At 43.2% G+C, this 25777-nt stretch overlaps 1 protein-coding gene across 20 annotated transcripts in view; it reads right to left on the bottom strand.

Moving 5' to 3' along the window:
• The window catches only part of KHDRBS3 (KH RNA binding domain containing, signal transduction associated 3), a 185743-nt gene that overhangs the window by 151973 nt on the left and 7993 nt on the right, over window positions 1-25777 (bottom strand). The window lies entirely within an intron of this gene.

Below are 25777 nucleotides of genomic sequence, written 5' to 3'. Positions count from 1 at the left end.
TTTACCCAGACTAAATATTTACCTGCATGAAAATAAAGCTTAGCTAACTGAATGTATGAATTCCAGTTCATTTTCCTCATCTTGCCTTTTTTTTTTTTTTTTTTTTTTGGAAAGGGAAACGTTCTCGTTTTTTCTAAAACTCAAAGAATTCTCTCTAGGTAAGTAACAGTGGTTGGAGACAATGTAATGAGCCTGTCCCTGCATGGGAGAAGGTAGGGAGGCTCTCAAACTACCCAAGGGCTGGGGAGAAAGCACTTCTCACTCCTAGGGCAACATGGAGCCCGGATAGCTCAGTCGGTAGAGCATCAGACTAGGGCAACATGGAAAGAAAGGGGCTCATTCCAAAGGGGGAGGGTGGTAAGGTAAGTCCATGCAGATAACATTAGTTCATTTACATTATTGGGTTAACTAGAAATCCAGAGGTCAGCTTGGAAACTAAGGGAAAGCAGGGAAGAAACTCAACATATATGAATACATTAGCATGTACTGAACACTTACTGGGACTCGCCCATTGTGGTTTCATGATGGCATTTAAAGCTCATGACTGTATTTCACAAAGCTAGTGAGTCACAGGCCGGTCAAACACAACTGCATATGCCACGTCCAAAGCCCATGGTGACTCACACTTTTAGAAATAAGATTTTTGTATGGAAAGATGTGTCAAATTCCCAGTAATAATTTTATTTAGAACAGGGTTAGAAAACTTTCTGTGAAAGGTCAGAAGGTAGATATTTTAGGTTTTGCAAGTCATAATTAAGTCTGTTAGACCTCTTCAATTCCATCATAGCACAAAACCTACAGTGAAATTATAGGCAATGGATAAATGCACAAATATGACTGTATTCTAATAAGGCTATTTATGGACACTGAAATTTGAATTTCATGTAACTTTTACACGTTAAGAAATATATTTTTCAACCATTCTTAGCTAGTGAGTCTTAAAAAAGCCAGATCTGGCTGACAGGCTGAAGACTGCCAATCCTGATTTAGAATATATCCTATTCACAGGATGGAGTCTGCTGTTAAGTATTTTATAAAATTCAAATATATTACTTACACATTCTTCATGTCTTCAAAACATTTTTTTAGCTTTCCTCATATTTTAAGCTAATGATAGATATATAAAAGTATCAGAAGCCAGAAAAAAAAATGAACTTTATTTCTAGTTGCGATGACTTATTTAACAAGAAGATACTTTTGTATTAAATCTATTCACTGTATTCACTATTGTGATCAGTTTCTGCTCAGAAGAATACTTACATTACATGTTTATATTTTAAAAAATGAAATTGAACAAATGTTTTAAAATATTTGCAAAAGCATACAATCCATTCTTCAGTTTTGGGATGCCAACTTTTTAGTCACTTGATTGAAAAACTCCCAATCAGAAACTCTTGAACAATCAAGAGGAGTATTTACTCCACTGAGTTATTATAAGAATTATAAGAATTAACATGAGTTAATGAACTAAGGACAGTACTAGCACACAGCATATATTTAATGAATATTATCTGATATTGTGCTTACAAAACAGCAAAATCAAAGGCAACATTCTAAAGGAATTGAACTAGGTTCAATTTTTTTGATACATTAAGAAGTTCATTGCAGTGTTATTTATAACAACAGGGAAAACTGGAAATCATTTCTGTGAAATGAAATATTCGGTACACTACTAAGTATCTACAAAATGAATTATAGAGCTTTTAAAAAATTTAAGAAAAAAAGCAAAATTTTACATTTTAAAAGAAGGTTCTGATTCTGGCTTCAATTAGAGTGGAACTCAGCACATTATACCAGGTATCTCCCAGAAATGTGACCAAAACCTGGACAGAGTGCATAAAGCAGTCATCTAAAGGACTTTCAAAGCAAATGGCAGGAGAACAGGGGAAAGAAACCAGAAGCAAAGGACAATCCACCCAGTGATTAATGCCTTTTTTGTTTTCCTATTTCTCCCATCCTGGACTTAAAGGCAGCCCAAAATTTGGAATTCCGCACCAGTGATGGACAGAGAAAGCTCCAAGAACAACCTTCGCTTTCTGGTTGGGGGAGCAGGAGAGCAAGCTCCAAGGATCAGAGGAGGCTGGGAAAATCCTCCAAGTAGGCCTGGTTTTCTAGGCTGTTGATCCTTTCTCTCCTGTCCCTGCTACCAGGCCATCCCACAGCAGGGAGGCCTTCCTCATCCCCATCCCCACCCTGCTTACACCTAGTTCAGGCATCACCAGCTCCTGGAAAGCCGTCTCTTATATCTGCTCTGGGTTCCGTGTGTCTCTGTGCTCCAAGGAAGCCCTCTGCTGAGGTCCCTGCTACAGGGGGCAGTCCCTTTGACCCCACTCACCCGGAAATGCCCTAGTTTGGACCTCAAGGAACTGACCGTTCGCTGGATATCTGCCCTTTGTTTTCTTCACTGTGTCAATCCTCCTGCTGTAAGTCAAGTTCTGCCAGAGGAGGGTCTTGGCCACATTACAGGGGACCTCATGCCAAGAACAAGGCCAGTATGTGGAAGGCAGGAAGTTAAGTGAATAAATGGGCATTCCCAAATTGTCTTCCTTTTTGATTACAAAATATCGTCAAACACTGACATTTTCAAACCCTGAATACTACACAGGCACACACAGGGTCCTACAGCTTGATATTTAAGGACTTTTTCATAGTAGTCAACATGAGGACCTCCTGTACAAGCCACCAGCCAGGCTCCTAGTAAAAATTCTTATTTTTAAACAATTCTTTCTTAATTTGAACGAAGCTTGAGAAAATAAGAAGACATTGTGGCTCCTGCAAATTATCAAATTATGTTAAATTTTCTCAATAATTACTTTATCTCAATTATATTTATATTGTTCTATTAGAAGTTTAAATGTGGCCACTCTGATTTTTTGCCAGATAAGTGCTTTCTCACCTGGGCCTCTATGATTTGGTTTTGGATTCCATCTACTCTCACAACACTACCTGCCACTTCAGTGCTAGTGACCTCACACCATCTTCACTGGGTCAGACCTCTTTCGTGGCACCAGACCCAACATGGACTGAGTACTTCCTGTGCCTAAGACACTTAACCATAATTATTTAATCTTTGCAACAACCCAGAGGGAAGTCCAGACATTCCCACCGTAAGAGGGGGTCTACAGCCGAGCTGAGCTGAGCTTTGATCCCATAGATACGTACTGCCCTGCCCAGCTACCAGAGGTCCGCCCTGCACTCACCTTGACTCACTTCCCTGTCCCCCTCACCTGCCTGCATTCCTCAACTTTGAAAGTGGCGGTACTGTACACTATGGGTTCTTTTTGAGAACTGATGAAGATAAAATGTTAAAAAATATTTGTTTTGTTCTAAAATACCATTTAAAATAAGTATACCGGGCAGCCGCCTCCAACCCCAAGTGTGATCCTGGAGACCCGGGATCGAGTCCCATGTCGGGCTCCCTGCATGGAGCCTGCTTCTCCCTCTGCCTGTGTCTCTGCCTCTCTCTCTCTCTCTCTCTCTCTCTCTCTGTGTGTCTCTCATGAATAAACAAATAAAGATCATTTAAAATAAAATAAAATAAGTATACCTACCATGTGCACATAGCATATATTACATAAATATTAGATACACAAATAAAATCCTATGCTAAGTGCCATTTGTTTCTAATACCATTACTGTCATCGCCTATTTTAATGATTTGTGTTTGAAGGTACTACACAAAGAAGTAGTTTTTTTTTTTTTTCCACAAAGAAGTAGTTTTAAAAATTCCAACACAAACACACAAAAAACCAGAGAACATTTATCCATTATTCACTATTAATGTTGGCAGACACGGAAATTCAGAATTTCTACCCCCAGGGACACTTGGCTTTTCTCAATAATGTGCCCTCAGTCTGCTCCCTGGCTTTCCTCCTAACACCTGATTACACAATACCTTAGTCACATACTTTTATATCATTCAACTTTTCAAAGCTAATTATAAAATATGTGGAATCCCACACCTGTGTATCAATAGCCCTGGTGTACTTGGTGATGCTGAAGCACTTTGGCTTTGTGTTACAGTTTACAAACTGAAAGTCTTTCTCATTCTTCCATCTTAGCAACCATTATCTTCACTTTAGAGGTGAGGAAGCAGAGGGTAGAGGGGAGAAGTAATTTACCTGAGTCACAGGTTCAAAGATGGGCTCTACGCCCACAAAGCTAGTGAGTCACAGGATGGTCAAAAACTACATATGCCACGTCCAAAGCCCGTGGTGACTCACACATGTATGCAGGCGTGGAGGCAGGGAGGGCAGGTACTTTCTTGCATGTAACATCTCTGTAACCACAACACTGCACTTAACAAAGACTAGCCAATTCCCTACAGTGAAAAGCTACAAACCCAAATTATAGCCAACATGTCAAAAATAACAAGACATGTTGTTTTTTCGGAGCTGGAGAGGTCATCAAAACCGAAGTCACTGTCCGGGGACTGTAAGGCACTTCTCCATGCACAGAAAGAAGTCATTAGCTTCTCCCTCCCAAGTAAGAACCCCAATCTTCCCCAGATACAAATACAAGTCATGATGCACAGGGAAGGGTTGGAGCCTTGCTAAGTGCTCTACAACCGTGAAATGTTAAGCTACTTCTGCATCTACCTCAGATCACAGCTGAGACCTGTATACAGGCAGCACGTCACGGGAAAGAGAGCAGTGGGTAGTCCAGAGCCAGGAAAGGCACACATGTCGGGACCACACAGCAGGGCAACAGGGCACTGTGACAGATAGGCAGCGTGTCCCTCGGTCACCAAGTGGACCCGAATCCTGCTCTCTGCCCAGCATGAGACAGAGGGAAATGGAACAGAAACAGGCCCTGATCCTGTGGGGGACTACTGCCTGGTAAGGGGGGCGGACTTCGTCAAGCAGGAGAGAAGGGGCTGGATGGAATTAACAAAGAAGAAGTCCTGTGAGTATATTACTAGCTGTGATGTGGTGATGATAACAAGTTAGAATAGCTGCTCCGTGTTCTGGCTGGCCATCCACGACCGGCCTCTGCACATGACATCTCCTCTCATTTTCAGAATAGAGAACACTCAAAAACGTTACCTTATCTAATGCACAATAACAATCAGCATTGCTGGGACCTGAACCCACAGTTAGCTGAGCACAGTTAACTTCCACTCAGAAACATTGATTAAGCACCAGGTATGATCAGGAACTAACCATACACTGAGTCCCCAGTAATAATCAAGACACGTCCTCTGTCCGTAGAAGTTACACTGCTACACAATTCAAGTCACGATGCTGATTGGAGCCTCTCGCTGAACATGGGCTCCTTCCAGACTCCCAATCAGATATGAAATTCACACCGTGAACACCAATAGTCCTGGTCCTCGTCTTGCTCTATTTCTCAACCTTACTGTTTTTCTTTTCTTTCTTTTTCTTTTTATTTTTTTAAGATTTTCATTTATTTGAGAAAGAGAGAACATGAGCAGGGTGGGGAGGGACAGAGGGAGAAGCAGACTCCTCGCTGAGCAGGGAGGCCGATGGAAGGCTTGACCCCAGGACCCTGAGCTGAAGGCAGACACTTAACCGACTAAGCCACCCAGGTGCCCCTCAACTCTCTCTATTGTTGGGGATGGTATAATTTTTTGAAAAGATGCCTAGCACTAGGCTGACACTTGCTATCCTTAACCTTCTCTAATCTCTAGATGCTGAATCTAAATAGCAGTTTAAAAAGGACAGAGGGGAGCATAATTAAATAGTTTTTTTTTAAGTTTTTTTTTTTTTTTCTTTAATAGGTTGAATTTGGAATAGGTCTCTGGACTTCTTATCTTTGCCGGGCTTCAGGATCAAGTCACAATAAGAAAAGTATTTTCATAGCCTAATCATGGAGAGAAACATGATGTCTCCTGAAACCCAATATGTATACCTAATAAAGCTGATTATTCAATAGTTTGGCAATAACAATGAAAAGATCCATCAATGTACTTCCCTCTTAGTTCTTTTCTGAGATCAATATGGTAATAATCTCTCCTTAGCGAAGCATGATCGGTATGAACAAATGTATGAGTTAAAATTAAATACGTAAAACTAAATACACAACTTTCTGTAGAACTACATAGCTATTTTCTATATATGTATTTATATACTATAGGTATTCTTCTCAAGATTAAATACATATTTACACACATACACACGCCAGCTATTCATGTGCACACAAAGTAACCATTTCTGAAAATAAGGCACAATTTTTTAGCATTGATTTTTTAAAAGCTACCATTTTTGAAGCACTTCTATGTGACAAAGTTCAACAATGTTAAAACAATCCTTTAAACCTAAAAATTATAAAGACTCCTCTAGTTACTTTTAGGGCACTGTCCATGTTCCATCTGTTCGTACAGATACTAAAATGGAATTCAGGCACGCTGATCCTTCTCTCCCTTCCTTAGGGCAGCCATCCACCCAGAATTTCTCACCACCCTAGACCTACTGTGGTCTCTCTGGGATCCCTGAGTCCATGGTGTTATCCATTGCCCCCTCTTGCCCGTCAGTTCAATCCCAAATATGCCATTTCTGTGAAGTCTCCTTCCAAACATACCCGTGAGTTACAGCCCCCAGGGCTCCCCCAGCAGCTGGGCCACACTCCTTTCAGGACCTTCCCACCTCCATCCAGCTCCTGCAGCATCTAATACAACAGGTATTTAACAAATTCACTTATTCCACAAACATTTAAAGCCTACTATGTGCCGGGAAATCAACACTGAGCAAAGAAAGACACACTTATCCTCTTGAATCTCAAATGTTAAATATATTAACCACCGCTGACAAAAGATGTCAAATGTTAATTATCCTTAGACATTACATGGTAAAGTATTTAAATGATTTAAAATGTTGAGAAAATTAAAGACAAACATAAAAGAATATAGGAAGAAAATCTGTTTTACAAAGATCTAAAAGTTTGAGATCAAAACACCAGATAGAAAAGAAAAATCTTTTTATACAAATTAGCTTAAACCATCCTCTTCTAGAAAAAAAGGGAATAAAAGAGAACTAACTTGCTTTTCTTTCATCAGAGATACTTCTGAAAATAAGTATTTGTGTGCAGTATGATTCAGGTTAGATCAGATCTGGTAACAGTATTTCTGCAAATCTCTTTCTGTCACAATTAATCATGTCAACTTATAATAAATATATACCATGTAAGAATGGAGTTTGCTACATATAGGTAAACATCACCGTTACTATTCAAACTTCATATACTGAAAACATCTGGTAGATGAAACACAAGACATACGTTCCTAAGTATGCACAGATTACCTATAAACAACTATTAACATGCCTTTCTGAGGGAGCTGAGAAACTCATTCAGTTGTGCACAGATCACTTAACTCTTCTCACTTAGGAAACAGAGGAAGGACATGTTCCTTGCCTATGAGCAAACCTCTGCTTCCTGGGAGGAGTCCACACCTCTGATCTCCCCATCACCACAAAGAGGAGCTCAGACAAGAACCTAGGGCAAGTGGCCTTCTTGTAGACAAATGAGCCTACCACTCCTTTACTAGTCCTTCACCCAGAATGTTCACTGACCATTTTCTGCATGCCAAGCACTGTTTTGACTATGTGGCATCAGCAGCAAATAACACAAAGCCCTGCCTCATGGAGCTTATGACCTGCAAGGGGTGATGCCTTTAGAGAGAAAAATAAAGCATCATACATGGTACTGGACAGGGACTTGACTTTCACCGACTTCTTCATTCGCTTCTCAAACCATGAGGTTGGCGTGCTGACCGTGAGCCAGGACAGCCTGTGGACAGTGAGACAGACGGCTAAGTGGAATGAATGCATGAACCACATTTCTCAGGGATGCTGCCCTTTACTCTCTGGGCCCAGGGTCCAGGGTGGTTTAGTGCCTGGCAAAGGTCAGTAACAAAGATCCCATGAAGAACTCAGGAGCTCAGGCCTCTGGTGGTGATGCAAGGATCCTGGCATATCTTTGTAAGCTATACATTTTGAGTGCCTAGGCAAATGAAAAAAATGTATACGCAAACCAGGGATGCCCACCAATCCTGTACACCTTACAGTCTATTAAGAATCCCAAGTGAAGTAACAGATGAAAATCTTTATCTTTGGTAAAAGCCCTGTAAAATGCTTTCATATGCCATCATCGTCATCATCTTTACCATTATCATCTGGTCCAATTTATGTTTGATTATATCATTGGGGAACGGCTAATATTCTAGAAATTAACTTCTACCAAAAAGATTAAGTTACCGCATGGAACCTTACATGAAAACACTTCCTGCAAGAAGCAGAGCAAGAGTTTGGATGGAAATGGTAGTGGCAACTAAGCAAGTGACCAAATAGAAAACAAACCCCTACAATCTCCACACAAACTGGCCATCGGGTGAGGCGACCCCAGCTGTGACCCATTCCCCTCATTCACACCTCCTAACCTGCTCTCCTGGCGGGCATGCTCTCCTCCAACCCAGCACACAGCTGGCAAACTCTTACTCATCCTTCCAGGTCCAACGTAAAAAGCAGCACCTCTGTGGTTTTTCTCATCCCATCCAGGCTAATTTGGGGTTTTCTGGTCGGCATTCATTCATTCAGTGTCTCTTACTGAATACCTACTATGTGTCTGTCCCTGTCGGAGGTGTTGGAGCCACAGCAATGAGGAGACACACTGTCCACATGCACTTTCTGTGCCAACACAGAGGGAAAGATGACAAATGGGTGACAAGTCAGGTGGGAAAGGGGTGCTCAAAAAAAGGAGACCTGAGCAAGGAGGATAACCGAGTGGGGGAGAAGTCACTGTCCGTGCAGCATTCCCCACAGTGTAGACAGTTCTACAGCCCACGAGCCCACAGCCCTCTGCCAACACTAATTGTGAAAAAGTAACACAAGAGTGGCAGCTACCACCTACCAGGCAAGGAGAGCTTCCCAGGTCGGCAGGTTTCTTTGTCACCATCACCCGCGGAGCTATATGCCACGTTATACCCCAGCGGAGGACATCCAGGCAGTGAGGGCTGACAGTACTGGCCCAGGACACAGAGTCAGCAAGCAGGAGCGACAAGGCAGGTTTGAATGGAAGAAATCTGACCCCAGAGGCCTCATTCTTAGTCACAATCCAGTACCGTCTTCCCAAATACTGGACACGCGAAGTCATCTTACATCAAAACAAATGGCAAATGTGCATTTGTGCCCTACTACACACCTAGAAATGGCTTGTCCTGGCCCCCGAACACACAGTCTAACAGCCCTGGACAGGGAGCGAGAACGAGCAGGACACACACGCCAAGCTCTCCTGCGAGAGACAGCAGGAATCCCGGCACCTGAACATCATACCTTTCCAGCACAGCGCATTCATGAAATCATTTAAATTCAGAGCATGAATCTGCTTCATAGACTGCATACTATTTAGTTTCAAAAAAGAATTCGCTTCCAAGATTCTCAAGCACAGAAAGCGGCCTCCACCCCGCCGCACAGCCACGATGGCAGTGCTTTCCTCGGCGGCCCACAGTGCGACGGCGGCTGCAGGCCAGAGGGCAGCGGAGGCCGTGCAAGTGCACTGGGGCAGCTGACTGCCTTTACCTGCCACGGTCCCTCACGCTTCGGGGCCGCTGCCGCACAGCGATGCAACTATAGTAACGACCGGTTTGAGAAGACGTTTTCCGACAGGTCTGACCATCGTGCCACATGTTTAAAAGAGCGAAAAGGGTCCATAAGATATGATCAGCAACTTTCAAACATAAGCCAGGTGAGAAGAGGACTGGATTAGTAAATACAACATTTTAATAGAGAAGACCATCGGTTCTGACCTTTCTTTTCACTGGAAAAGGAGTACAGAGAGGGAGGGAGAGAGGCAGGGAGGATGGAGAATCTAGACATGCTAGGGGAACAGGAAAAAGGATCTTGTCCCAGGAACAAGCACAGGAAGAGCAACAAAGCAACCCCATGACTTAATGCACTTTCTTTTCTAAATGATTGGATGGAAAGAGCTATATGAGAAAGAAAGTATAAACACTGGCTAAGTACCTGCTACCTGCCAGGCACTAGTCAGACTCTCGATAAATATTTCATTTGCCACCCTGACCTTCTCATCTCCCGACAGCGCCACTAGTGAGCAGTGCTTTCCCGCTCTGCAGGGGTGAAATAACTTGCACGCACCCTCAGAGCTGCAGCTGGACCAGAGCACATTTGATATCTTCTCTCCCAGACTAGCACTTGCCCTAACAATGAAATCAGAATCTCAAATAACAAGCTTTCTTTTTTTATATAACAAGCTTTCTAAAGCTGCTCCTCCCCTATCTCAAAGCACAACACACACAAACTCACACACACACACAAACTAAAAAAAAAAAAAAAAAAAAAAAAGAAAGGAGAGACGGAGAAAAGTGGGGGGAAGGATGGGGCGCACCATGGGTGTGTAAGGACAACTGGGAACATAAGGGATAGAGAAACATCTCAGAGGAATACGAGGTTTCTCCCAGAAACCGGTCCAGGAAGCAAGAGCTCAGGTTTGCCTTCCCTCTTCATCAGTATTAAGCCTTATAAATCAAACTATTTCCTATTTCCCAGGGAAACACTCTAACACTCTTTATAACTCTACTGCAGATTTTATCAGATGCAAATCCAAACACTACATACACCATTGCTAACTATCTTTCTCTACGTCCTATGGACAACTTTAGCTACTATAAGTTCATCAGCCCAACAGGTCACCCTGAACTTCTATGTTAATGTAATACAATGTCAATACTCAGCTTTTTAGTTTAGTAAAGTATGCTCCCAAGATCAAGTAATCACAAAAGGTAACAGGCCAGGAGCCTCCAAAAATGCTTTCTACTTAGCATCTTCCCTATATAACCAGGACCAAGGCAGACCATATAAATTTTCCTGGCAGTTGAATCACTATATTGCACACCCGAAACTTGTACAATACTGTATGTTAATTATACTAGAGTTGAAAACTTAACTAATTTTTTAAAAAGAAATCTATTAAGAATGAACGATTTAAAAAATATGATTCAGAGGGCCTCATCTACACATATGTAACACATACTACTCACTGGCAGAAAGTTTAAATGGTACAACTCATCTATGAATCAATTTGATGATGTGGGTCAAGACCTTTACTTTACAATGTTGATAAAGTCTGACCTACTGATCTAACTTCTGGGAAAATGTCCTCAAGAAATTATCTGAATGGCCAATGCAGACTTATGTGCAGAGAAGGCACTGAGGGGGTTCATTGAAGACCTACTACGTTCCAGATAGGGTGGGTACACAGACCTTGCCTTCAAGGAGCTTATCCTACACACGTAGGAAGGAAATCCCAGTCCACTGGGAAAGACTAGCAGAGGGAGGCAGGAAGGGACAGCCAGAGAACCCAAGCCAGAGAACCCAAGCCAGAGGTAAGAGTGGGGGGCAAACAGGTTTCCCCTCGGTGGGAACACCTCAGCTGAATCCCTAAGAATAGAAATGAGTTGATAATAAGCACATAAAAGGGAAAAGGGCATTTCTGTTAAATAAAACACAGCACACAAGAAGGCCTTCAAAAGAGCATGTGGCTTTCATGAATCAGACAAGAAATCCAGTGCACTAGCAACCTCAGGACCCAAGAGGGGAGGACGGAACAAGAAAGGAGACTGGAGACCAAAGTGAGGGTCAATACCATCCTGAGAAATTAAGATTTTTTTTCTTTATGAATTTTTTTACAAGAAAGGAGACTGGAGACCAAAGTGAGGGTCAATACCATCCTGAGAAATTAAGATTTTTTTTCTTTATGAATTTTTTTATTGGAGTTCAATTTGCCAACATATAGCATATCACCCAGTGCTCATCCCGTCAAGTGCCCCCCTCAGTGCCCATCACCCAGTCACCCCAACCCCCCGCCCACCTCCCTTTCCACCAGCCTTTGTTCATTTCCCAGAGTTAAGAGTTTCTCATGTTCTGTCTCCCTCACTGATATTTTCACTCATTTTCTCTCCTTTCCCCTTTATTCCCTTTCACTATTTTCTATATTCCCCAAATGAATGAGACCATATAATGTTTGTCCTTCCCCGACTGACTTATTTCACTCGGCATAATACCCTCAGTTCCATCCACGTCAAAGCAAATAGTGGGCATTTGTCGTTTCTAATGGCTGAGGAATATTCCACTGTATAAGTAGACCGCATCTTCTGCAGTGAAAAGCCGAAACACCTACACCCCAATGTTTACAGCAGCAATGTCCACAATAGCCAAACTGTGGAAGGAGCCTCGGTGCCCATTGAAAGATGAATGGATAAAGAAGAAATTAAGATTTTATCTGAAGATATTAAGTACCAGTGAAAACTTTTAAACAAAGGAATGACTGTTTAAAAAGATTTGCATTTTTCACTGCTTCCTTTTAAGATGCAAATCTTAATAAGAGAACACCACTAGTGGTAAGGAAGCAGATTCGGGCTATCACGGTAATCTAGGCAACAAGAGAAACGGACAAGGCAATAGGACAGACAATTCCAAATTATAATTCCCAAAACTGGAAATGCTCACTAGTGAAGAATCAGCTAAGTATAGGGAATACATAGCCATGAAAAACAGCGTTTCCAACTCTGCAACGACCTAAGAAAATGATTACGGTAGAACAGCAAACCAAAGACTAAAATCTAAAATTCCAAATGGAGAAGGAAGCTATCTAAAATATTGACAATGACTAAATGCTTTCACGGAGTGCAACAATTTTTTTTTTTAAGATTTTATTTATTTATTCATGACAGACACACACAGAGAGAGGCAGAGACACAGGCAGAGGGAGAAGCAGGCTCCCTGCAGGGAGCCTGATGAGGAACTCGATCCCAGGACCCCAGGATCATGACCTGAGTCAAAGGCAGATGCTCCACACCCAAGCCACTTGGGCATCCCACAGAGGGCAACTTTTTAAAGAAAATTTTTATACTTTCTACTATTCTTTCCAAAATAAGCAATCATTTATCAGACGCGTAAAGAGAACTTTCCATTCACAAGGCACATGTGCGGGAGCTAGTTATGTATGCAGTGGTCTGTAAAACACACATGATCCCTGGCAACATGAAACTTATAGTCCAGTACAGACCCTATTTATTAACATAAAATTATTCAATTTTAAATTTAAATGCAAAAGCAGAGGAAGAACGGAGTGTCCTGAACTCATTTATCAGTTTTAATAGACTTTTGGTAGATTGCTTATCATCTTCTATAAAAGATAATGTCATCTATAAAATATAGTTAATCATACTTCTTCCTTTCCAATCTGGATGCCAATGCCTTTTATTTCATTTTCTTGCCTAGCTACCCTGGCTAGCACCTCCAGAATAATGGTTGAATAGTAGGAGTGAAAGCAGACAGCTTTGCTTCTTCCTAGTATTAAGGGAAAAGCCTTTCACAATTATCATATCACCTGTGGGTTTTTCATACATGTTCTTTATTATCAGAGTTGGAAGTTCCCTTCTATTCCTAGTTTGCTTTTATCATGAAAAGGTTAGAATTTATCAAATGCTTTTCCTGTGTCTATTAAGATGATTTTGTGTGTTTTTTTGTCCTGTATCCCATTGATGGTATATTAACTGATTTTTCAATGCTAAACCAACCTTGCATTCCTAGGAGAAATCCTATCTGATTATGGTGTATTATGCTTTTTATATGTTGCTGGATTTGGTTTGCTGGTATTTTAAGGATTTTTGTGTCTATATTCATAACAGATACTGGCCTGAGTTTTCTTGTGATGTTTTGGTCTGATTTTAGAATAAAGGTAATACTGGTCTCAGAACGAATTGGAAAGTAACTATTTTTTTGGAAGAGTTTGTCAGGAATTTGTATGAATTATCTTTTAAATGTTTAGTAGGATTTGCCAGTAAAGCCATCTGGACCTGGGCTTTTTTCAGTGAGTAATTTTTATTTTCTAATTCATTTCTTCACCATTCTATTAATATTTTCTACTTCTTCTTGAGTCAGTGTTGGTGGTTCAGGTGCTTCTAGGAATTTGCCCATTTCAGCCAAGTCCTCTAACTCATGGACATACAGTTGCTAACAGTGCGTCCTTACAATCCCTATGGTTTCTGTAAATTCAGTAGAATGACCCCTTTTTCATTCCTGATTTTAGTCATTTGAATCTCCTCCCTCTTCTTCTAGACAATGTAGCTAAAGTTAGATTTTGGTGAACTTTTCAGAAAATCATCTTCTGGTCTGTGGATTTTCTCTATTATTTATTTTCTTTTTGATAATTTCCATTCCAATGTGTATTATTAGCAGACATCTATAGAACACGTTCCCTTGACAGTAGCAGAAATTAGATTTTTCTTAAGCCACATGGAACATCTCAAGTACAAATCAATCTGTATTATTTCCTTCCTCCTACTTATTTTTTTCAAAAATTTTAAAAGACATTATTTGAGAGAATAAGCATGTGAGACAGAGAGTGAGAAAAGCATATGTACATGAACAGAGGAAGGGCAAAGGGAGAAGTAGACTCCTCATTGAATAGGGAGCCTGGCCCAGGGCTCGATCACAGGATTCTAGGATCATGACCTGAGCTGAGCCACTCAGGCACCCCTATTCTCCTTATTTTAGATGTAATTTGCTTCTTTCCACAGAGTGTTAAGATGAAGGTTAGGAAACTTATTTGAGATTTATCTTCATTTTTAGTATAGGTATTTACAGCTATAAATTTGCCTCTAAGTGCTGCTTTAACTGTACCCCATAAATTCTGCTATGTTGTGTCTTCCTTCATCTCAAAGTATTTTCTAATTCTTCTTGTGATTTTTTGTGTGGCTCGTTACAGGGTGTCTACTAATTTCCACATATTTGTGAATTCTCCAAATTTCTTTGTTATTTCTACTCTCATCAGAAAAAGGAAAGCATCCTTTGCATAATTTCAATCCTTTAGAATTGACTAAGGCTTGCTTTATGGACCTACATATGATCTGTCCTGGAGAATGTTCCATCTGACTTAAGAAAATTGTTTCTGCGGTTGTCAATGGAACGTGTTCTACAGGTGTCTGCTAAGTCCAGTCAGCCTATAATGCTGTTTAGGTCTTTACTTACTGATCTTTTATCTAGTTGTATCCATTACTGTACAAGTGTATTGAAGTCTCCAGCTATTATTGTTAAGGAAATCATAATTATTTAAGAACATTCTATTAGTTTCCTATTGTCACTGTAACAAATTATCACAAATTTATTTGCTTGAAACAACATGAACACATTAGCTTATAATTCTGGAACTTAAAAGTCTAAAATGGGTCTGTAAGGAAGCACGTCTTATAGAGGCTCCAAGGGAGAGTTCTGTCCCACTGTCTTCTAGAGGCTGCCAGCATTCCATGGCTTGTGGCCACATCACTACGATCGCTGCTTCCCCTGCCACGTGCCTCCTCTTGGACTCTGAGTCCTCCTCCACATCTGTTTTATAAGGACCAGTGAGATTCACTGGGGCCCACTGAGAACATCCATAATAATCTCTCTACCTCAAGATCCTTAATAATATTTGCAACGTCCCTTTTGCCACACAAGGAAGCATTTGCAAGTTCTGGGGCTTAGGATGTACACATATTTGGAGAACACTGTTCAGCTCAACACAAACATTAATTGAAACAAATTGCTAAATCAAGTTCTAGTGTGCTCCATGTCCCTGAGCTCACCAGGGTCAGTATAAACCAAGCACCTCTTAGCCCCACCTTTGAATATATAATCTTGTGTTCTTTGGGCATTCTTTAACAGTTTAATTACTACATCAGTTATGTTTAGTTTCTTTTCTCCATATTTTCCTCATATTTTATGGAATTATTTCAAGTGATCATGCTGAAAATGCAGGACTGAAGCAAAAATCTGTCAATAACATACACCTTTTATGGCAAAGCAAAAAGAGCACAGGTCTTGAGTCAAAACAGAGTTTGGTTCCAATCCTGCCCTTCACCTTTGTCAGGCCCAGTTTTGTTATAAAATGGGGGCGTTAATATCTATCTGTAAAAGGCTGTTGCAGAGATTATAAATAAAGTGATGCATGAAACAACATGGAAAACATATGGGAAGCAGTGACTAAGGAGGAGCTTAATAAACACTCGCTAAGGCTGGAATGGTCCATAGACAGATAAGTAGTAGAAGGGTAGAGGGGAGGGAAGAGAAGTTGTCAAGTCAGCCAATTAACTACCTGGTCATTCCGACACATGACCCAAACAATCTTTGACAAATACCCTGACAGGTACTCTGAGTACTACCCAGTAACAACTTCAGTATGATGATGAGCTCCGTAAGATTCTTACATCTTAATCCACTGTAACTGGGAAGCAGACTGACAAAATCCAAAGCACTCAGTTACAAGCTAGCCAGGTACTTTTTCTCCCTGTAAAGTGGAATTTATGTCTTTTATCTCAGAGACTTGTACTAAGAATTGAGGAAAAATATTGTCTGTAAATCTGCTGGCACATAGCAAGAACTCAATAAATAACAGCTCATTATTATTAACAATTATGTGACACCGACAAGTTACTTAATAACTCCAGAACCCCTGATGTATAATTCGAGATACTATCCTAAAACATGAAAATCCCTAAAACTAGGCTGCAGATGTACTTGGTACCTGGTTAAACATCAGTGTTCTGAGATCTCCTTGAATCCCTCCGTGGCAGAAAGAAACATCTCCCTCAAAGACATCCACACATCCTCACCTCCAGAACCTGTGAATGTTAACTTGCACGGGAACGGTAAACTACATAGTCGCAGATAGAACTAAGGTTGTTAATCATCAAATCGTAAAATAGGGAGATTATTCTGGATTGTCCAGGTAAACCCAAGATAACTACAAGGAATCTCACAAACAGATGAGACAAGCAGGAGAGAAAGGCCTACAGGGGACGGCAGCATGGAAAGGACCCAGCCTGACGCTACTGGCTTCGGGGTGAGAGGAAGGGGCCAGGCACCCAGGGCTGTGGGCAGCCTCCTGCAGCAGGAAAGGTTAGGGAACCATTTCTCCCCTGGAGTCTCCAGAAAGGGGCACAGCCCTACTGACTGACAGCCTGACTTCAGCCCAGTGAGAACCATTCCAGACCCCTGCCTTTCAGAACCGTAAGATAATAAAGCCACTGAATTCCTGCCAACTGTTACAGTAGCCCTAGAACACAGATAGCCTCTCTCCCTTCCAGATTTTCAGTTTTATTGTAAATAAGTCACAAACAACATCTGAATCCGAAAACTAAAAAAGGAAAAAGCAAACGGTTTTTGTTTTCTCTACACAGATGAACCTCATCTTAAATCTCTTAGGAAAATCACTTCTTTCTGAACTATACTGATGTGCGATCTAAACGGTGCTTGATTCGTGGACTTTGCCATAAAGAACTTAAGATATTAATCAATATAAACGGATTCATTACAATTTCAGAACAATGGTGTTAATAAAATAATTAAGATATAACCCATTCCCTAGAAGTATGGTGTTAAAGAAGCAGCCAACTCAAGAGAAGCCTTTATTATTCAAAACTAAGGCAAGACATGGTACATATTTCCCTCGGGCATACTAGCTTCAAGTATACCATATGTTAAGTTTCAAGGCAAGTTTATGGTTTGAAACCTATTTTGCATGTTGTGGTTTTGTTTAATCAGAAGAAATACTGCTTCTCTGACTTAGATGTACTAACAGCGGAGGCCAATATTCTTTCACTCCAAACAAGGACCCCCAAATCAAGGTACTTAGAAAAGCTTATTATTGACATTTTTCAAACCGATGGCAAAACCATTCTGGAAAAGGGCTTTCAAGGGTCACTCAAGTAGAAAGTGACAACCTGAGATTGTAAATTAAGACCTGGTGCTTCATGAATTCCTAGTATGTTCTGCAGACAAAAGAGCTAATATGCAAAGATTCAGTGACACACCCAAATCTCTGGAGGACGCCAAGGATCCTCGCTGTCCCCCCAAAAACTGTAATGTCACCACCAGTGAAAAAGACCGTCCATGAACTCCTCTGGGCCTCCACAGTGGCCCAAGCACTAGGAGGCGACACTTCCAGGACAGGTAGAGGATAAGAATATAGCATTGGATGAGAGGACCTTAAAAGGCTTTTCTCCTGGAATTTGCCTTTTTTGCCCATTTTTACCACCTGCCTATTGCATTAAGAAAACCACACAGCTCTACTCATCGGGATATGAGGCCCCTGCCAACCCATTCTGAAGACCAAACAAGAACTAGGGTCCAACGTAAGGGGCGGTAGCATGAAGCAGATGACGAGTCTGCTCCTCCCTAAGCCCTAAGGAAAGGAGGAGCAGCAAGTTCCTGTGTCACAGGTCTGTGGCCCCGGTTCTCTAACAGTGAGGGGGTCTCCCCCTGCTGCACACATACATCCCCAGGGAACCTGTGAGCCACAGCTCTCCCGGACGCAGCAGGATTCATCTTCTGGATGGACTGCAGACCCACCCTTACTGCGGATTGTACCAACACTAATCAAACATACACAAAGAAAGCAGCCATTTCAGCATGTGTTTGGTGGTGAGAATTAAAAGCCACAAAGCATTTCACTTAAATTTAAGCTCTACTGGGAAAGCATGAACCTGGACCTTCCAGTCAATCTGGAAGACGTGTGGTTGTGAACAAGAGAGCAACGAGGAGCCAGGCAGCTCTGCACACAAACAAGCCTGGGCTAACCTGATGGGTCCACCAACCACTTCAAACTATTACCAGCTCAGGGTTCAAGAAGCCTACCCAGATCCGGTTTTGCTTAAGCGTTACTCGCAGTGACAAACTTTTTAAGATTCCTACTTGAAAAGAAATGCATGACATGCACACACAAAAAGCTTTCAAAGCACACAGCTTCATGTGTAATTTATACTGATGGACTCACACCCCCTTTACGAAGTCAGAAAAGGAAACACTGGAAGGGCTCTTCTCCTTTGCCCAGGACTCCAGGGTCCATGCGGCCACAAGGTCTCTTTGTCCTTTTCTCCTTTGAATCTGCACTGTCCCCGAGGGATCTCCTCCTCCACCGTGGCTTCAAATACACGCCGATGCAGCCCTAGCGCGATCAGACGTCTAGGAATATCACGTATAATTCTGAACTCACGTACTTCACTTTTCAACCTGTATTGTGCAACATCCCAAATGATCTTTACCGAAACACATAGTTGACTGACCATGTCCTTCCCCTGCCTTCTATCTGTCAACTGTGCTCCAAATTTTAAAGTACATTCATACTGCCAGCTGTTTACAGGCCCTGCACATTCTAGTCCCTGCCTATGGCCCAACCCCACTTCTCAATACATTCCTGCTTCCACTTTATACTCCAGACAAGCTAATAGAAGGCGCTTTCACATGTATGGTTCATTCAACAACAATTGAGCGCCTACTGCGTGTGAGGCACTATTCTGAGCACTGGAGATTCGACAGCCTGGAGCGTCTGTTCTATACCATCTTAAGGGAGGTCAGTCACTAAATCCTCACAATAAGTTTGGGAGGTCGGCAGTACTGCGCCTCCTTGAACGTACAAGGAGCTGGGTTTAGAGAGGTGAAGGTATATGTCCGGTAATTCTTAAAAGACAAAGCCTGAGTCCCAGACTCAAGGATCATGCCTATACTACCAGGGTGCACACACCCCCCACAATGGCCTGAGAAATGGGGAGTCTCTCAAAATCAGTAGCTGGAAACTCAAATAAAATGAAAACACTGTTTTTCCATGTTTCTTCTATCCAACCAGAGATCATGAATTCATTGCCCTAATGCATAGAAGAATATGAGACTAACTGACTCCTCATTCTACAAACATTACTGAGAGAACCCACGATCACCCAGGCACCGTGCTGGGCACTAGGGAAGGAATCAAAGACAATGAGTCACATTTCCCGCCTAAAGGAACTTGGATTCTCATGGGAGAAATAACTCCCAACAAATCATTGTCATATAGAGTGCCATAAATGCAAGGTTGGCTGCAAAGAGGAGGGAGGGCTCTCCAGCAGGTGCTGGGTACACATCAGGGGAAGAGAGCAGGAGCCCACTCCAAGCACCCCACATGCCTAGTAAGAGGTCCTGCACCCACATAAATGCCCACAGTCAATGCTGAGGAAACAGACTCCGAGAAGTCAACTGACTCATGTCACAGGTATGTCACCCTTTGCAGCCCAGAATGTCTCTCCTGCTCCCCCAGGCCCAGGTCAGTCCCTCTTCCCTCCCCAAGTCAGTGCCACAGGACCCTGCACTTGTCTTTGCTGCAGCGCTTACCATCTGCAGTATAAATAAATGTCTTTGAATTTGACCGCTTCCCCACTGAGCTGAAACAATTCCTTCAGCAGGAAAAGAGCATGATCCAGCCCTGTGTCTCATCACTTAGCCCCACTGAGGAGCACGATCCTTTCAGGGTAAGAACTGATCACCCTCCAGTCCAGGAGGAAAGGCAGCGGAGAAACACACAGGCTGCCAGTTCTCTCCCAAAGCGTCTCTGAAAATTGAGATTTCCCAAAAGAGTAAAAGTCTGAAGTCTCATTAGCAGAGTTTGCTGCTCCTGTGACATCTCACCGATTGTCCAAGCCCAAACCCTATTTTCTGCTATGACTCCTTTACTGGAAGTGACGTGGCGCTCTAACAAAGACTGGGGAAGAACTGACATGCAGCCTTCTAACTGACTGCTTCCAGAGCTGGGTATCGAGGCTGTCCCCGGTAGCTGTGCGGGGAGGTCACAAGATGCCAGCACTTTACAGAGTTTCTCATAATCATTTTACAGATAGAGAAACTGAGGCTCACAGAGCTTATTATCACCAAGAGTAAAACCCCCTAGTTACCACTGATAAGCAAAACCCTGGCAGGTCAAAGGAAACTGAAAGAAAGTACAATATAGAATACAGGCAATTGACTGTTAAAAGACACATGACTTTTTTCTTGTCCCTGTGGTCTTCTAAGTCCTTGTAGACCAAACAGCTGCAGGGCAGGGAGCTTGGGTTTCCATCTGTTCTGAGCTGATGGTACACTTCATGATGGGCAACGTGTCCACAGACAGTGCTTTCCTCCTATGTGTCTGAGTGCGTGAGAGACGCACAGACACCGAGGTTATAGCTTCCTCACGACAGTACTTCCCCTACGTAAAAACAACAAAACAGTAAAAAGCAATAACGCTCATTAACCAAATCAAAATCTTAGAAGGCAGCTCAGGACATGGGAGACAAGAGCCAGGTGGGGGGCAGGAGACCCGCGCAGCTTCCCTTTTCCCACCAGACCAGGACTTTCCACAGAACCATGAGGTGTCTGGGACACAGAAGGTTAAAGCCACCTTTCTGAAGTCTTGAGAAAGGACTGAGGGCAACCTCATGCTTTTCTGACAAGCAGCTTGCCAACAAACAGAACAACTGCTTACCAACACGCTGACAATTGACTTTTGAATTCGGGGAATTAAAAAAAAAATGTAAGCAATAACTAAAAGTCTGATTTATTTTAGAGTCTTCAGAGACACTCTAAATTGATTTAATTTGCATCTTTATGCTCACGCTTTTGCTATCTGCAATACTCTGGTGCTGCACATTACCTGGATTGCTGTCAGTGTGCATTGACAACAGGCAGCCCTTCCTAATGACACGCTTTTCCCTGAGAATAGGTTCACTCCCTCATAAAATCCATTCGTCACTGCCATAATGAAGTCCCTCTTTCGAATAAATTAGAGCAATAAATTACATAAAGAAAATTGTGAAGAAACAAACCTATTTTGAGACAATGAAAGGAGTATAATTTTGAGGTTTCTCACCCAATCGACTGGTGCTGAGTTCTGCTTTCAGGGAAGACTACACGGAACAGGGGCTACGCTAAACCAGAGCACAGGCCCCGCGTGACGCCTGCACATTACGGCTCTGTCTTGAGCTACATCTACATTAAGAAAAAGGTAACCATTTTACAACAGTGAGATAAGCACCCTCGAGACATTTATGAAATTATTTTTCCACTACTTTGCATCTTGTGCATATTATGCTTTTAAAAGACTCACATCTTGCAAATTAGGTCCTCAACACATCGACAAGGCGTAAGAAACGGGTATCCAAAAGATCCACATAAGAGGAATGAGTGGTCTGCAACAGAAACAACTAACAATTATCATTAATCCACTCATCCAAAGGGGACAACTCTGTGCCCTCATGTGGATGGCTTCGGAAAACAGAGACAAGGCCTGGTCCCTGCCCCCTGGTAGCTGACAGCAGGGAAGGGCAAGCAGACTAGGTGCTCTAGTTTCTCTAACTGAAGTGTTGTCAGGACACAACCATATACGTTTGTCTCCACACGGTCTCTGGCTGCTTTTTGGCTCCATGGTGAGTCGAGTAGAATGCACAGCCCACAAAATATCCACTCCTGGCCTCCTAAGGAAGTCTGCTGGCCCACAAGGAGCTGCACATGAGGACAAGGGTAATACCCCGCGGACACACACCCACCTCCCACTCTGTCCAGTGAAAGGGCCCAGGGGCAATGATAAACCAGCAGCCCAGATCTCGATGCCGAAAGATCATTCCACACTGTGAGAAACCCTGTGCCTTGGAAGAAATGGCTGGTTTCAGAGCCATGACAGAGTAAGTACAAGATGTGCCTAAAACAAAATGCTGTTAGGAAGTTTAAAAAAAAAAAAAAAAAAAAGACTCAAAAGACATATGGGAGGCCCTGTCAACAAGACCCAGGAGTCAGGATAAAGAGCTCCCCAGTGGCCAAATCTGAGGCAATTTGTCAATTTATATACTGTGACAGTAGAGCATCATCACCAGTTGAATCAAGAACTTACACGGACAGATGACAGCTGGAGGGAGGGGAGAGGGAGGAGGAAGGACAGAACGATGAACACATACCCTCCAGGAGAACGTCAAGCAATCAGTGTAGACGCAGTCAACAAGAAGATCACCATTTTACAGCCAACACAGTAATAATTCAGCTAAGAAACATTAATGGGTGCTAAAGTCCGTGAGGGAGAGTTTATAATGAGGAGCAGAGCACTTACAAGGCCCTTAAGGTAGTAGCCTCCCCACCAAAGTACAAATGACTTGCACGAGGAAGAGTCTCTTGGCAGTGGAGCCACCGGCGGGACTTAACCAAGCACCCAAACTCGACCTCATCGGGAACAGGACAGAGCAACACTGATACGGCGCACCTCCTCCTCCGAGGTCCTGAAGAGGACACACTGTCACCTCTGTGGCACACCTGCCAAAAGGGCACACATGTGACTCCAATATTAAGGAAACAGAGAACCCGAATGGAGGGACCTTCTACCAAAACAACTGGTCCCTGTGGTCACCGAAACAGCACAACATAAAAGGTAGAGGAAGGCAGAGGAGCCCTTCCAGACTGAGCCTCCAAGGCCCCCAAGACCCCCAAGGCCCCCAAGCTGCATGCGCTGCGGGATCCTGAGCTGGAGACTCTAAGAGACAAAGCGGGAGCAAATGGCAAGCTGAGCTCATGGACTGTAGATGGGATAACAGTAGGAAACAACAATTAACTTCCTAAATTTGATCGCTGTTATCTATGACTGCAGTTATGTAAGAAAAGGTCCTTATTCTGAGAAAATACACAGCACGGTGTTTTATGTTCCGAGAGGCCCGGGGGTGACACAGGCACCTTACCCCCCAAAGTGTCAGGAACATACATAAATACAAGAGAGGATAAAGCCAGCGTGGGAAAATACGAACCACTGGTGAGTCCAGACAAATGGGCCTGTGGGGTCGCAGCACTACTCTTTCAACTCTTTTAAAATCGGCTCCAAATACAAGTTTTTAATCCCAGGAATAAGAAACAAAGGTCCTCACAGGGGGAAGGGGAAGGAAAGAGAAGCAGAGAACCACAACGGGATGAGGATACGAGGGGCACGACGGGGGTCAGGGGGTCGGGCATCATCGGGGTGTCAGGAGAGCCTGTGTCCCCACCCAAGTCCTCTTCCCTCCTGTGGGGGCAGGGGGAGTTCTGCGTCCCTCCAAGTCCTCTCCAAGGAGCACCCATAAGCTGGCCACTCTCTGAGCCCCAGAACCTCCCTCACTCCTCCTCCCACCACAGCGCTCACACACTCCAGAATCATCCCCTCTACATGTTTATCTCCCTCCCTGGATCGCAGGTTGCTGGATAAAAAATGTGAAATGAAGATAGTGATGAGGGTGGCAGCAGCCACTAGGCCTGTGCTTACGACACACCCCCCATGACCGACACAGCCAAAGATTCCAACTGGGCTTCATTTTTTAAATTTTTTAAATAACAATTTTACAGTCATGGAAACTGATGCTGAGCAGGGTTCCTGTATCAAGGTCACCACACGGAACGGGAGAGTTGAGATGGGGACTTAAACATGTCTCATTAAAAACCGTCCCTAAGGGGTCCCTGGGTGGCTGACCTGCCTTTGGCTCAGGGTGTGATCCTGGAGTCCCAGGATCAATTCCCGCATCAGGCTCCCTGCCTTGAGCCTGCTTCTCCCTCTGCCTGTGTCTCTGCCTCTCTCTCTCTCTCTCTCTCTCTCTCTCTCTCTCTGTGTCTCTCATGAATAAATAAATAAAATCTTAAAAAAAAAAAAAAAACCCGTCCCTAAGCTCTCCCTTGGACCACACTGTCTGCACCTCATTCCAGCGTTTGTAGTTAGCAGTGGCCTGCAGTTGGGAGGCAAACAAACGGTGAAAGGGGTTTCTCTAAGTACTTTGTCCACGTTTGCTGAGCATCCCAAACTCAGAGCAAGGAGCGGACGAGGTGCAAGGTAGAAGAAGAAAGCCAGCCCTAAAACAACTGCCAGCAGATAATCTCGCAGGTAGAGAAGAAGGGCTGAGGTAGGAAATTCCAATATAAAAGATGCCATTTGGGCAGCCCAGGTGGCTCAGCGGTTTAGCGCCCGCCTTCAGCCCAGGGCCTGATCCTAGAGACCTGGGATCAAGTCCCACATCGGGTTCCCTGCATGGGGCCTGCTTCTCCCTATGCCTGTGTCTCTGCCTCTCTCTCTCTCTCTCTCTCTCTCTCTGTGTCTCTCATGAATAAATAAAATCTTTAAAAAAAATTTGCTTTTAAAAAAATAAATAAATAATAAAAGATGCTATTTTAGGCACGAGATAAGTACAGTGTGAACTCACGTTTGATGGACTATGTCTTATACATTAAAAACATAAAGTAAAACTAACTAGATATAAAGTCATGGCCATTCCCCCCTAACGGCCTCTGAGGCAGGCATCACTGCCTTGGCAGGTAAAGAAACACAGAACGCACAGCTACACCGAGCAGTGCAGGGACTTCACCAATCGGAGCTGGATAAATGAATAAAATGAGAGAAACCTCGGTATGCATCCTGGAAGGTGTATGGACTCCATCCCATATCCTGCTCTACTGAAATTACTAAAAAATGCAATCGTGGCTTTATCCAAAATTCCTCCCAGGTTTGGACGTGGTACTGATGGGGCCCCTGGCCCCGGGAGGAAGCAGGAACTCCTGCACCAGCTACAAAGCTCTGGTTACTATCGCTTGCCTCCTCGGACAAATCCAAGATTTTGACTCCTATGCTCCAATGCAAACAACAGGACTAGAATTTTCCCCCACGGAATGAACAAATCTGTGGCCAGCAGCCGTCCATCAGACTATCCTGACACTTACCTTGAGGACAGTTCTCAGTTCAACGCTTTGGGGGTATGTTTTCTTTAGGGACAGTAAGCCCCAGACCATGACCTCGCACACGCCTGCCCACCCTGTTACCTCCACCGGCTTCTCTGCAGTGAGAACAGACCAATGTCACCGGCGGTCGCCAGGCCCGAGGCAGCAAGGGGAGCAAGCGCCTGGCAGCAGCACCGGGCATACCTGAAGCCCTGAGACGGTGCCTGCGGATGGACGTGAGGCCTCTCTGCGGATGCGGGGGAGAGCTACGG

Source organism: Canis lupus, chromosome 14 (genome assembly GCF_048164855.1).
Source record: "Canis lupus baileyi chromosome 14, mCanLup2.hap1, whole genome shotgun sequence".
In the NCBI taxonomy this organism is placed as follows: Eukaryota; Metazoa; Chordata; class Mammalia; order Carnivora; family Canidae; genus Canis; species Canis lupus.
Note: the sequence above shows the minus strand (reverse complement) of the source record. Positions and strands in the feature narration are given on the sequence as shown.